Source organism: Castor canadensis, chromosome 16, assembly GCF_047511655.1.
Source record: "Castor canadensis chromosome 16, mCasCan1.hap1v2, whole genome shotgun sequence".
NCBI lineage: Eukaryota > Metazoa > Chordata > Mammalia > Rodentia > Castoridae > Castor > Castor canadensis.
Genome location: NC_133401.1, coordinates 22,923,846 through 22,937,819, shown reverse-complemented (window position 1 = coordinate 22,937,819; position 13,974 = coordinate 22,923,846).

Below are 13,974 nucleotides of genomic sequence, written 5' to 3'. Positions count from 1 at the left end.
TCCCAGCAACAATTGAAAGCATAAAATAGAGGATTCATGGTCCATGCTGGCCTGGGAAAAGACCGTGATCCTGTCTCCAAAATAACCACAGTCAAAAGGGGCCGGAGGTGTGACTCAAGCAGTAGAGGGCCTGCCTAGCAGGGGTGAAGCTCTGAGTTCAAGCCCTGGTACACAATCAAATCAAGCCAAACCACCCAACCAAACAAACCCTAAATGAATGCAGTAAGAAACCAATTCAAGTCCTCAACAAGGAAATTAACAACATGGGTGAGAAATTCAGTAAGAGAATTGAGATCCTGAAATTAACAAACAAGCAGAAATGTTAGAAATGTAAAACTCAAATAAGAAACACAGTGGAAAAGCTCCCCAGCAAACTTAGGTTAAACGGGAGACAGAACAGAGGGGCTGAAGACAAGATCAAGGAAATATTCCATTCAGGAACTCCAGATCCACCCACCTCAACTTCTTGAGCACTAGGATTACAGGTGTGTGCCACCATACCTGGCCATGCTACCCATTTCATACAAGGGACTTGAGCATCCAAAGGTGGTCCTGGGACCAATCATCCATGGATGCTGAGGGATGGGTATACCACAGACCTAGTGGCTGAACAACAGAAATTTATTTCCTCACAGTTCAGGGGGCTGGATGTCTGAGAACAAAGTGTTGTAGGGTTGATTTCTTCTGAGGGCTCCTTGGTCTGCAGGTGGCAGTCACATGATGTCCTCACATGGTGTGTGTGCTTCTGTGTCCAAATCTCCTCGTCTAATAAGGACAGCAGCCATATTGGATTTGGGTCAATGCTAATGACCTCATGTTAATGGAATTATCTCATTAAAACCCTATCTCTAAATAGTCACATTCTGAGGCACTGGGAGTCAAGATGTCAGTATGGGAGATGTGAAGTACAATTCAGCCCAGTAATATCCACCTCTTCCTTTGCTCTGACTCCCAGGTCTCCATAGCCCAACCTAGAGCTTCTCTGGGTTTCCCAAGGGAGTCGTTGTGTTTCTCTACTGAGCTCACAGAAAAAAGACATTTCACAGGAAGAAGAGAGAGGGAGAGAAAGATACCTGGGTCATGGTGGCGGCTTATCTTAAATGAGGTCCTCCTGGAGAATGGACCCAGCCCCTCCTCTGCTGTGACCAAATCCACAACCCAATAGAAATATTTGGAAAGGAATCAGTACAGTGGCAATGGCTGTCCTTCTGTGAATTTTTCTACAACATTACTCCATGCTGCCCCATGAACCAGAAATGGGAGAGAAGACCCTCTGTCACCTTAAGGTCAGAAGAGGCTGGCTCCAACTCCTGGGGCCCTCTGGGTTGATCCTGCCTGAGAGTATGGACCATCCTCAGGTTAGATCTCACTTTGAAGCTCAAATCTGATCCCTGTCAACCTACAAAACAGAGAGAGAGTCTCCAAAAATTAATACGATTATTTGGGCACAGAATCCCAAGAGCATGCGTGTATATGACATAATAAACTGTATTCATATTCAGAAAGCTCAAGAAAGAGATCCCCAAAGTGTTGAAACCCATGGGCAGTTTCCATTCTCACTTCACGTGGATGCTTCCTTCTCCGGGGTCTGAGAATGCTCAGTCACCCATCGTGCTTTGAGTGCTTCACATGACTTCTGGGTCACCTAGAGCTGCATCTCGCACAAGTCTAGGGGTCCTACAGTGTTTATGTACAGGGGACACCTAACTGCCATGGTGTACTCCTATCTTTCTAGATGATCACTTTATCACTTGACCAACACTGCCAGCCCTTACTGCTATCTTTCTAGATATGCTTCCTCATCTCTCTTAATGGTTCCTTCTCTGTTCCTGGCTTCTAAATATTGGAACACTTTGGGATCCCTCTCCCCACATATCCTGTGTCATCCATGGCTCTGAACATATACGCTAACCATGTTGGTTCTTGGATTTTTATGTTGTAGTGTTCTGCGTCAGATGCTTACATTGAGAAGGCTGGGGGGAACAGTTCATGGGTCCTCTTTCTGTGTTTCCTCACAGGATATTATGAATTTGTAGTGGCTTGCAAATAAAAAGTTAAAAACAAACCAAAATAAGTCTCACAATACACATAAAGACAAAGAAACGTGGTGATGACTCATGAAATTTTATCTCAGCCATGACCACATGGATTCAGAATGCGTAATGGGTGTGGAGTACTTAACTTGCTCACATAGCTCCACTCATTTCCCACCTTGAACCTTCTTTTCTGATGCCTGAGTGTCCGCCATTATGAAGGGTCAACATCTGCCCACAGACTAGCATCATTCTCATTTTCCCATCTTACGGCAAGCCCCCATTTAGCCGTCTATGTGCCAGACTGCATCAAAACCAGCCCTCCTTTATAGTTGAACAGTTTTTGCTGAGACCCATCAGAATCCCTGATAAGGGCAAGGTTGGGGTATGTATAAACATAGAACTTGCACAGTCTAGTTTTGTCTAGGTTATTTAAGCCTGTAGTTACCTCTGATATTTTGACACTAGGTGGTGAACTAAGTCCAGGGTTCTGCTGTAGACTTTATCTATCTATCTATCTACCTATCAATTATCTATCTATCTATCTATCTATCTATCTACTATCTACCTATCTATCAATTTTCTATCTATCTATCTATTAGATTGGTAGGCAGGGTTGTGGCACTTCCTTCACTTGGACACCTTTGGGTAAAATACAGCCTTCAGCAGTCACCCATCACTCTGTAGGTTATTTCTATTAAGCATATTTTACTCATTGAACTGGACTTGCGTGGGTCACTTTGGGGGCTGTTGCTGTCTCAGTTTGGAGGCCACAATTCTCTCACACCTCTCATGGGGAAAGTCACAGGACATGAACCTTTGGATTGTCTCCACTTCTTGGCTCATGTGAACACAGCTGTTATAGAGAGTCAAGAAGAAATTTTTGTTCAAACACCTGTTTTCAATTTGTCAAGGTATATTCCAGGGAGTGGAAACACTGGGCAATAGGACAAGTCTGTGTTCAACCTACTGGAAGGCCACCAAACGATTTTTCCATAGCTGTCGGACACTTTTATACTCCCACCAGCATTGTATGAGGTCTAGTCTTTCCCTGTCCTCACCAGCACTTGTTTTTTCATTTGGTGATTTTAGCCCTCCTATAATTATAATTCTAAAATATAATGTAATTGATTGTAAGGTGCTATCTCTTTGTACTGTTGTGGTTGATTATCTTTTTCTGGTTTTGTTTTCCAGTCATTTATATTTTTTGGATAAATGTCTCTTCAAGTTCCTTGGCCTATTTTTAAATTGGTACTTTTGTCTTTTTGTTGTTGAGTTATAAGATTGCTTCATGTATTCTAGTCCCCTGTTTTCATTGTCTTTCTCTCTTTTGTGGCACTGGGGTTTGAACTCAGGGCCTCATCCTTGCTAGGCAGGTGCTCTACCACTTGAGCTACTCCACCAACCTTCATTTTCTTGATATGTTCTTTGACACGCAAGTGTTTTAATTTTTGATGGAGACTAGTTAATCTATTTGTTCTTTGATCACCTATCTTTTTTATATGTACTTAAGAAACCTAACATCTCAAGGACATACTGTTGTTTTCTTCTAGGACTTTTATAATTTTGGCTTTTACACCAAGGTTCTTGGTCTATATTTTGAATTATTTTTTACATATGTTGTGTGGAAGGGATCCAATTTCATTCCTATTTATGTGGTTAACCAGTTACTTCAGCACAATTTTTTGAGGAACTTATCTTTTCAAATAGATGTTCTTGAACTTCTATTGAAAGTTAGTGGGGCATAAATTTTTGGGTTTATTTATGGATGTCAGAGTGAAGATACCTCTTCTGTATTCATGTATATTAATTGCACAAAGAAATGGGTTTCATTATGACATCTTCATACATGTAAATAGGTACTTTGACCATATTTACCTCCCACACCTTGTTATCTACACTTATTTCCCCCTTCTCCCTCCTACTGGCCCCCTTCCTATTCACTAATAGTTCCCCTTCTATTTTCAGATCTGTTTTTTTCTTTTTTGAACTCCACATATGACAGAAAACATGCAATGCTTGTCTTTCTGAGTCTTAACTTATTTTGATTAATGCGATGATTTCCAGACTTTGTCCATTTAAAGGCAAGCTTTAATTCTCGTTAATGACTGAATAATACTCCACTGTGTATATATGTTACATTTTCTTTACCTGTTCATCTGCTGATGGGCACCTAGGCTGATTCCATGACTTGGCTATTGTAAATAGTGCAACAAAAAACATGCATATGCAGGAATCCCTATTGTAAGCTGCCTTTGATTTCTTTGGGTATACCCAGGAGTGGTGTAGTTGGAAGGTCTTAGGTGAAAATTTCTGAATCAATGAGCCTCTTGTCTGAATTCTAACAAATTTCTTGGGTGATTTTTGCGGTACCAGGACTTAAAATCAGGGCCTCACACATGCTAGGCAAGTGCTCTACCACTTAAGCCACACCCCAGTCCCTCTATTTTTAGTGTTCTGAGGAACTTCCATACTGATTTTCACAGTGGCCTCACTAATTTACATCAACACCATCAATGTGTAAAGATTCCTCCCCCCAAATCCTTGCTAATATTTATTGATTTTGTATGATGTGTGTGTAAGCCATTCTGATTGTGGTGAGATCTAAATGTAGTTGGGATTTGCATTTCCACCATGGCTAAGGGTGTTGAACAATTCTTCATGTATTTATTGACCATTGTAGTTTTTACACTTGAAAAGTATCTATTCAGTATATTCAGTGATTAGCCATGTTACCAAAAACCATCTACAGACCAATACCAAAATTCCAGTGACAGTCTTCACAGAGATAGGAAATCAGTTCTAATGTTCATATGGAAGTACAAAAGCCCTGGAATAGCCAAAGCCATCCTGAGCAAAAGAGCAATGCTGGAGCATCACTATACCTGATTTCAAAGTACACTACAGAGCTGTCGTAAGGAAAACAACATGGTGCCGGCACAACACAGACAGGTAGACCAACAGAACAGAATAGAAGATCCAAAAATAAACCCACATAAGTATAGCCATCTTTTTTTGACAAAAGTGCCCAAAACATATGTTGGAGAAAAGACAGTCTCTTCAACAAACAGTGCTGGGAAAACTGGATATCCACATGTAGAATACTAAAACTCAATCCCTCTCTCCTGCCTGTACAAAAATCAATTCAAAATGGATCAAAGACCTTAACTTTGAAAACTACTAGTGGGAAACATGGGGGAAATGCTTTGAGATCTAGACATGAGCAACGACTTTCTAAATAAGATTTTAATAGCTCAGGAAATAAGGCCAAGAACTGACAAATGGGATTACATCAAATTAAAACGCTTCTGGAGTAGCTCAAAAGGTAGAGCACCTGCCTAGCAAGTGCAAGACTCTGAGTTCAAGCCCCAATATTACTAAAAGAAAATTTAAAAAGCATCTGTACAGCAGAGGAAACAACTAACAGAGTGAGGAGACAGTCTATGGGATGGGAGACAAAATCTTTGCAAGCTTTTCATCCACCAGGGGCTTAATATCCAGAATGTATACAGAATTACACAACAAAAGAACAAAAAATTCAATCAGTAAGTGGGAAATGATGACACCTCTTTGATTATACAGTCAGTAAAAGGTCCAAAACAGCCACAGCAATCAAATCAGACTCAAATCAGCCCTAGAAAAAAGATAACATTAGATATCATCAGAAAGGCTAAAAATTAAAGAGCCTTCAGCAGGTTGACCTAACATGCAAGTAACTTAACTGCCTTCAAGGAAAAAAACAAACAAGCCTCTTTTAATGAATCCAACACAACCAAACAATCAACCACACAAAACTCACAAAGCTCAGCATTTAGACAGAAGAGGAACAGAAAATACATTTGCATTAATACAAGATTGATCAAGACTATAAATTCTGAGAATGATGGAGGAGGGTGAATTCAACAGTGATATATTGTAAGAACTTTTGTAAGTTTCATAATGTACTGCCAGCACAATGATAATATGATAACAGAAAAGACTATAAATCCCAGATAACTCCAAATAGGTTGAACTCTCTCTCTCTCCCTCCCTTCCCTCTCTTTCTCCTCTTTCTCTCTCTTTCTCTCTGTCTCTTTCACATGCACACACGTACACACACACACCTCCCATGCACAAGACACACAAGAAATCCTTGAAACCCAGTAATAAAAAGGAAAAAATGACAAAACTCCAAAGAAGTAAAGAAATAATTACAGCAGGGTTGTCAGAGTGGCACAAGCTGTAGAGTGCCTGCCTGGCAAGCTCAAGGCCCTGAGTTCAAACCCCACTACAGCAATGACAAAAAAAGAAAGAAAAAAAATATTCTCAAAGGAAATCATGCAAGTCCAAATAATTCAAGATATGACATATGCTAACCTAAAAGGTCATAGGAATTCTCACTCTGATAAAAATCTAATCTAATAATGTAAATAAGAACATTTTCTGACAAACGATGCCCGGAAGCGTTCATCACCAGCATTTCTACACCACAAGAAATATACAAAATCTTCAGACTAAAGGAAAATGATGCCACACAGAAATTTGGATGGAGAGCCATTAAAATGGCTGCTATGTGGATAAATAATGGGTTTACATTCATAATGAAAAATCTCTTAAAAAGTAGCTGGTTTAAAATAAAAGCATTACACAATGAGAACTGATAAAATACATGTTGGGGTTGAATTATGGACTTATAAAAGCCTCATTAAAGTAAGTACCCAGAAGAAAAATTATGTGTATAGATTACAGTTGATATTAGTCTTCAGTGGCCCTCTCACCCATTCCTTTAGGAGAGTCCCGAGGCCAGAGGCGAGGGGTGGGGGCAAGTCTTGGAGTAGCTCCTTCCATCACAACACTGGGCAGGGGTGAGTCTCAGAAGACAGAGTTCTGGTAGGTCCTCTTCATTTGTCAGAGCTCTGCAGCCCAGACCTCAACCCTGCTGTGAAAGGGGCTCAGCTACTCTTTGCAGTACTACCCTGTGGGGATTCCCCAAACCTGTGGGGAAACAGTTCTAAGATGAGAGACTGGTGCCATGCCAGGTGTGCTCCCAGAGAGCACGATAGGCAAAGCTGAAAAGTTAGCACTCATTCGTTGAGAAGAGTCTGCTCACCTGGTGTAACAGATCCAGGTGAGGCCGTAGGTTAAAAGGAAGCCAGCCCCCATGAGGCCCCACCCCCAGCAGGGTAAAGAACAATGGCCAGGAGTTCCACTGCTCCCCAGAGGTTTGGAGGCAGGAACAAGAGGTATCCGGAAGGTGAAAAGGAGGAGGGGACAGAGATATGGCCCTCCCATGTCCATACCTCAGTCCTGCCCACGTCCCCGCCTTTGAACACAGGTGTCCTGCTTATGCTCACCCAGCACAGCCAGGGACATGTGGTGTGCCCAGAGGGTTCTGAGCCCAGCAGGCGAATTCTCCACCATTCCCTACAGCCACCTGGGATAGATCCAGGACTCCAGGATCCGAGGGCTCCTCGGGTGCAGCTCATCCTTGCATGTGGGTTACTGTCAGCACCACTGACCAGGTGCAGGGGTTTACCCTCCCAAACTCAGTGAGGTGGCAGTGCCCAGGACTTCTAGGACTAGGGAGACCTAGAGAGTCAGAGGGGCAGGGATGAGAGGCCCTTCTCTCCCTCCGTCCTCTCTCAGACAAAGGGTTAGAACTCAGGGCTTTACGCTTGCTAGGGAGGTACTCCACCACTTGAACCATGCCTCCAGCCATTTTTGCTCAGGTTATTTTGGAAATAGGATCTTCTTTTTTGTCTAGGCCCAACCTGGACCTTGATCCTCCTATTTTGGGCTTCAGGCCACGGCTTGAATGACAGGCGTGTGCCACCATGCCCAGCTTTTTTTCTGTAGATATGGGGTCTTGTGAATGTTTTTGCCTGGGTTGGCCTGGAACTGTGATCCTCCTGATCTCAGCCTCCCACATAGCTAGGATGACAGGCATGCATCAGTGTACCCAGCTGGAAATAGCATTCCTGGATAAGCTATGGTGGCTACATCAAGACATGGAAGAGGACAATGGAGACATACTGACCCATGCAGGCCTGGCTACTTGGAGGTACCAAGACAAGTGTTGTCATTGGATTTTTCCTCCTGAGGCCCACTGGGAGCCATGGAAGGTTTGGGTAGGGAAGGAACCAAGTCATATGTGGACTTGAGAGAGATTCCTTTGGAACCCAAATTGTGGCTGGCCAGAGAACAGCCAGACTAGGAGCTGGCAGGTCAGATGAGAGGCCTATGAAGATTCAGGTGAGAGAGGACCAAGGCTAGTGGTGGGACTGTGGCCATGAGAATGGAGCAAAGGAGCAATTAGAGACATTTTCTGGAAGTCTCCATTTCATTCATTTCTGCCCTAATCTTTATTATTTCTTTCTACCTACTGATTGGGATTTGGCTTGTTCTTATTTTTCTAAGAGCTTGAGGTACATCATTAAGGTGATTTATTTGCTATCTCTCTGTTTTTTGGATGTAGGCACTCATAGCTATAAACTTTCCTCTTAGCACTAACTTTGCTGCGTCTCAGAAGTTCCTGTACATGGAAGTCAAGGCCACAAAACTCACTGACTCACAGCAGGTATTTAGTGAGACAGATGTCTAAAGAGACTTCCAGGATATTGACGCAGGGTACGCAGGTGGGAGATGCTCCCCCTAAAGAAGTGGGGTGTGCGCAGGACAAGGTAGACTGGAGAGAGATTTATGAGGGTCTTTAGGGGCAGGGCAAGGATTGGTAGCTCCAGGGTGGACAGCCTCACTTGAAGGGTCATGAAGAGACCCAGTGCTCAGCGGTGGGGACTCATGTATTCAGACTTCTTGTGGAAGTTTGAGACACCACAGTCAGGGGACTAAGAGGAAGTCAAGAGAGAGGGAAGGCACCACAGGAAAGGAAGAGGAGAGGGTCAGTCAGAGAAGAGGAAATAAATGGAAGTGAGAATGGATTGTCACCTAGGAATTCACAAGATCCCTAGGGAGTCCTGCCAGGGGCATGGGCCATCCATCCCCTTCAGAGTCCCCAAGGGCCTCTCTCACCCGTGCTGTTGTCTGGAAAGAAGCTGATGGCCAGGTTCTGTGGCGCATCTGAAACAGAAACCAGCAACTGACCAGCTGCAGTGCAGCGGGTGGTCATGAGCAAGGTGTGGGTCTGGGCCTCTCACCTGACCCCAGTCACATCTCTGGGACCAGTTCCTCCATATCCCAGGCTCTGCCTCCCCCACTCCCGCCTCCTTCAGAGACATCCTGGCCGAGCACTCACAGGACACTTTGAGCTGAACGGTTCTTTTCATGGTCACACCAGCTCCAGCGAAGTTCACCTGACAGGTGATGTTGGTGCCAGGGTCCTGGGGCCCTGGGCTGAGGGTGATCATCCCAGGGATGTGGATGTCTTGGAGTCCAAGGGAGAACCGAGGGGCACTCCGATCCAGGAGAAGAAGGGGTGTGTCCTCTGCTCACAGGCCCATGCACTGCACATACTATGTTCCAAGGACAGACAGACTCCAGGGTCCCCTGTATATGAATGTTAGGTGTCTGTGTCCGAGCTAGGGAAGATAGGGACAGAGGCCAAGACCTGGTGGTGACCCCCCCAAGTGTGCCTCTAAGCTATAGCTTGCAAAAGACCCTCTCTCCACCCTGAAGAAGTATGTTCCTGTGTCCCTCTTCAGCACGTCTCTGATGTCCAGGGAGCAATAGTTGGCCTGGATGTCTGAGGAGGTGAAATCGGCCCCTGGGTCTCCTCCTGCACTTTTCCATCTGGGTTGTTGGTGGCCACTGCAGTGTTCTGGGATGCTTGTCCCTGATCTCGGAGCCAGTAACTGTACCCTGGCGTGGAGTTGCTCCATCCATGCCTGGGATAGTGGACAGTGCAGGGCACCAGGACACAAAGACCCTCCTGAATGATCACTGACTCTGGGATTTCTAGCTGGAATGTTAGATCCAGGAACCTTGGAGGGAAATAAGGTGAATTTGGCTACTGTAACTTTGCACCCCATGTGCGCTCACCTGCCTGTGTCTGGGTCAGCAGGAGGAGAAGAAGGAGGAAGAGGAGGAGGAGGACAAGGAGGAGGGTCCTGGTCTCCCAATGTGAGCTGCAAGCCCTGAGGGACCTGTGCAAGTGAGGAAGGAGTAAGAGACCTGGTCCGTTCACAGAAGAGGAACCTCAGGTCCACATGCTGTCAGAAATGTCCCCTCTGCCCTCAGCAGATAGAAATCCCATGTCCAGAGACATCAGAAAATGTAGAGACCCACCCAGAGAGGAGCAGATAAGGAAGAGAGCACTTCCTGCTTCTGTGTTCAGTGCTTGCAAAGAGCACCTGGGCCTGTACCTGACTCTGTGCACTCTTGGTTACACCATAAGCTGGACAACTCATGCCTGCCTCCAGAACATATTAGGTAGTAGATCCTGCAGGATGTGGAATTCTGTAGGGTTTGTATGAGTGTCTGGAAATGAGGAGGGGTCCCGGGTGAACTGAAGCCAGCATCTAGTCACTCGTTCATTCATTCGACAGACACAGTAAGCTCTGTGCCTTGGTGGGGATGGAGGCAAAAAGTGATACCTCTGTCCTGGTCCTACCCTGAGCTGCCTCTGTGCAGGAGTCTCACAGGCTCACCACACACTCATAAGCTAGGCTCCACAGCTGCCACCAGTCCTGGTGAGCTTGCCACCTACCATAGTAGCATATTGGATATCTTTAAAAATACCCATATAGGAGTTTTTGGACATCCAGTATGTGGATTTGCTGAATTTCAAAGATGCCAACAAAATAAGAACCATGCAGTGACTCTTCATATAAACAAAAAGAACACTGAATGTTTTGTGAGCCAGTGGGGAAGAAGTTTCTCTGTCATACTATAAGGGGCACTCAAACTGCTTTTGCTGAAAAGCACTGATTCCTTACTTGGGCTCACAAATTAACTACAAACAGGGGAAGCTTGGCATCCCTGCCTCCATTTTGTATCTGTCTTTGCTGGAAGTCATTCTTTTTGCAGTCACTTTGCAATAACCTTGGACTCCAGGAAGGACAGGACTGATAACATATTTGCACCCTGGAGCAGGAGCAATTATCTCATGGGAACCAGATTGCTCCCCTCAAGTGATGACAGTGATAACATCTTCCCTGGAACCCCTCTGGGAACACTTGGACTGACATAATGGTCAACCAGAACACACCTGTGACTGGGACTGTTTAACTATGCATACCTTTGTCCCCTGCCCCCAGTTGTTTTGTCTACTTAAACCTATAGCTCATGACTGAAGATGAGCTGAGGCTTACTCTGCCTCTTCCCATGGCATGTCCTGATCTGCAGTGTGATAAACCTCCTGTCTCTGCCTGCACCACGCCTCTTTATTCGTCATTTAGGGGCAAGTGGCTGGACCTGGCATATGGAATCTCAGGAGTTTGGGCCTTGGGTCCAAAACTCCGGTTTCAATAAGTGCTTCCAATCAGCACAATGTGGCCTTTTGTTTTCCAGACATTCTTCCTTGCGTGCGAGCACACGTGTGTGTGTGTGTGTGTGGCGGGGGGAGGGTACTGGGGTTTGAACTCAGGGCCTTGCACTTGCTAGGCAGGTGCTCTACCACTTGAATCACTCCTTCAGCAGTTTTAGCTTTGGTTATAATTATTTTAAATTTTTTTGGCATCACTGGGATTTGAGCTCAGGGTTTCATGCTTGCTAGACAGGTGTTCTTACTGCTTTTGCCATTCTGCCTGATGCTCTGGTTATTTTTGTGCCCAGGGCAGCCTGGACTGCAATCCTCCTATTTATGCTTCCCATCTAGCTGGGATGATAGGTGTGTGCCACTGTGCCCAGAAGTTTTTGCCCAGGCTGGCCTTGAACTATGATCCTCCTGATTTCTACCTCCCAAGTGCCGAGGATTACAGGCTTGTGTCACTGTGCCTGACCAGCCTTATTATTTTTTTAGCTGGGTTTTTGTTGGTATATGGTTTAATGTTGAGAGTCCCTTCTAGGTTCTGTGTTCAAGTCATTCATTATATGCTTTCATATATTTTCTCCAAGTCTGTTAACCTTTCCTTTTTACTGTCTCAACTATCTTCTACAGAACAACAGAATTCCTATTCCCCCAAACATGTGATGGCCCAGCCATGAAGGGGGAAGAGAAAAGTAAGGACAATAACAAAGGCTCAAGTCCAGGGGCAGAAGGAAGCACTCTGGAGTGCAAAATATCACTGGGGCAAGAGCTTAGTTAGGAACTTGCACGACAGTGCAGAGTAGAACTGAGAAAGCCCTTTTTCAACTTCTCTCCCATTGTCCACTGTCCTGGGAACAGGGGGCCAGCTACCCACTGCCAACAGGATCCTATGATTGGATATCTTTTGCTTTCCATCGGAAGAAACCAACTGGCTACCCCCTCCCAGCCAACCAGCTCATACAGCGCCCAACAAGCCCCAGACCCCAGCCTGCACTGCAACTTCAGGGCTCCACCTGTTGGCTTGTCTGTCACACCTGTGAGCTGGGCATCTGGCCCAAACTCTGGCTGGTGACCCCCAGTGGAGGGAGAAGGTATCACATCAATGCAGTGGGTCTAAGAGGGAGCTGGTTGAACGGGATCCTTATGGATGGACTAATTTCCTCTGTATCTTCTAGGCTCCATCGATTTCTTCTTGTTTACATTGTCATGCATATTTATTAATGATAATTCTTAGCCCTTATTGGATGCTGTAGTGGGCAGAATAATGGTCCACAAAGATGTCCACCTCCCGTTCCTGGAACCTGTGACTATATTACTGTATAAGGCAAAAGGATCTTTGCAGATGTGGTTAAGGACCTTGAGATGGGGAGACTGGGTGTATTGTCCAGTGTGTCCAATGTCATGACAAGGGTCTTTCTGAAAGAGGAGTGGGAGACTGGGATCAGAGAGAGAAGTAGTAAGCATGAAAGTAGAGGTCAGATGTCAGAGAAGATGTGACCACCCTGGCTTTGGAGATGGAGACAGGTCACTAGAAACTCAAGAAGACAAAGAGAGAGGTTCTCCCCTAGAGACTCCAGAGCGAGCCAGGCTTGGCTTCATAGCCCAGGAAGTCTCCATTCACACTTCTGATCTTCAGAACTGTAAGAAGGGATGATGTTGTTTTAAACCTCTAAAGTAGGGAGTGATTTGTTACAGCAGCAGGCAGAAGCTAATACAGGTGATGACTAATCTCACAGCTTCTCTCAACACTTCTATTGTTACCTTCTCCACTTCATAGAAAAAGAAATTTATGGGGCAGGCTAGAATTTAGGAAAGTTTGGGACTGAGACTCCTCACTGATATGCCTTAAGAGCTCCATTGTAGTTACAATAAGTTAGAAAGAATGGGAACTTCCTCCCTTATGGGTGGGGCACCTGAGAAGTAACAGAGGTATATATGGGAGTCCACCCAGCTCCTCCCCTGGCTCAAAAGTCAAGGGAGCCAGGTAATGACATGCCCAGCTCCTCTCCCTGGCTCTAAGGTCATTGGAGCCAGGTAATGACACGCCCTCACCTGGCTTGGGAACCATCCATTCCCCTCCCCACTCACTGATTATTGGATGGAAATCACTTGGTTCCTCCCTTCCCATAGGTTACCATAGGTTTCAAAAGCACCTGAAGAGAAGCACTCTGTGCTCTGGCTTCCACCTGGGTTCCATCATTCTCCCCTTTGTATTCCCTTCCCTAACTTAATAAACTCCACGTGCATCCACATGTCCTTCCATGGATTCTTCCACACAGGATATAGAATTTGGAAGTCTTCTGATCACAGGCTGTGCCAGCACCATTAACATGAAGACTGAGAGAGTTCAGGTAATTTGTACAAGTTGGCACAAGTAGTTAGTTAGTATTGGGGTAGACTGAGGTACACAGTGAGAAGTTATCAGTGGCCAGACTCTGGGTGGGGAATGGATCACCCAGAAGATGCCAGCTCTGTACTTAACCACCTTCCCTCCTAGCAGGTAGAGCAGACAATAAACAGAGAATGACCTAACTGAAT